Below are 1,607 nucleotides of genomic sequence, written 5' to 3' on the forward strand. Positions count from 1 at the left end.
CATTATAGTCCACTTGTTTCGCTCTTCTCATCTGTCTTGCTGATTGAGATATGGAGCTCGGGAGTACAAGAGCCCAGAGTGTAAGTTACAGAAGCAATAAACCGGGAGCTGAATTGTGCCATGTCAGCAAGCTTCTCTAGCCCAGGGGTGGGGGACTTGCATGGCCCTCCAGATGTTGTTTGACTCTAACTCCCATCAGCCTCAGCCTCGACCAATGGAGGGAGCTGTAGTCCAACAACGTCTGGAGGGCCACAAAGGTTCCCCATCCCTGCCCTAGCCCACTGCTTTTGGAAAGATCAGAGTTTTGTTAAAGGAAGCATCTGATAATATCCTGCTCACCCATTATTGCTAGGGTTAAAGAAAAAAACTGGTTGAATAAATTTTTGTTTTTGTATTCTACATAAATAATAAATATTCAAAAACACCACCACCACCCAACCCTCATTCTGTCATTGTTATTTCTGGGGTAACTATTTCTAGGATTATAGCATAAGATGTGCTAGCGTCTTGGGACAACTCCATAAGAGAGGGGCGCTCACAATGCAATCATATAAATGTTTATTCAGAAGTAAGATCCACAGTGTTTCCAGGTAAGTGTGCATAGGACTGCAGCCACACTGATTTGAAGTTTTGGTAGTATAAAACATCTGATAGATGTCGAGCTTGTTATTTTGCTTTCCACTACTTGTAACAATCATGGGCAACTTTATTCCCTCCCGCTTTTCATGTCCTCAGCTGCCTCCTGTTGTGTTTGGAGTCAAATTTAAGCAGATACATTTGTCTGTGGATTGGATCATTTGAACAATGTGCACTTGTCTTCATAATATCTCCCATTAATATTCCAGTTAGAGCTGAGCTGAAAGTTTTCAGTATACATTTTTTCTGTGAATATGTATGAAATGTTTCTCTTTGCCATATACCCTCTCCCCAAAGATGAGGCTGCTTTGCAGAATTTTATTGAAAAAAATCCACTATTTCTGCCCCCCCCATGCCCTGAAACAATACCAGAGCTGGGGCACTGTGTAGAATGCAAAATGGTTGCCATTTTGCTTCCCATTACTTGTAACAGTAATGGATAATTTTTCCCCACCTGCTTTTCACATCATCAGCTGTTCCCTACTGCTGCTGCTGCTGCTGCTGCCACCACTTTCAATGGTAGGAAAGAAAGAAAGACAATTTAGGAAAAAAGAAACTGTGGGAGAAATTTTCCTCCCCTGAAATAAATCTGGTGAAATGTTTTCCTCCATTTCCTCTGCCCAATAATTGGGTGGAGAATTCTGAGAGGCCATTTGCTGTCTGCTCTAATTCTAGTATAATGGTGTATGAATTAGGGATGGGCAAGAAATTGGATTCAGTTCACATTTCAAGCTGAGTATATCGAATTCACACTTTCTGAAAAAATATGAGAACCAAAGCACAGCCATCCTTCAAAATTTGCACTTATCCAAATTTTGCAATGCAGTTTACCATCCAAAAATGTTTACAAAAATGCATATGTTAGGGGAAAGTGTGCATAAAAATTAATATATGACTGAAAATAACATACAAAAATATATTATTTTTGATGAGAAATTGCTTGCAAAAATATGTACATCAGTCAAAACTGC

The sequence above is a fragment of the Rhineura floridana genome, chromosome 7, assembly GCF_030035675.1.
Source record: "Rhineura floridana isolate rRhiFlo1 chromosome 7, rRhiFlo1.hap2, whole genome shotgun sequence".
In the NCBI taxonomy this organism is placed as follows: Eukaryota; Metazoa; Chordata; class Lepidosauria; order Squamata; family Rhineuridae; genus Rhineura; species Rhineura floridana.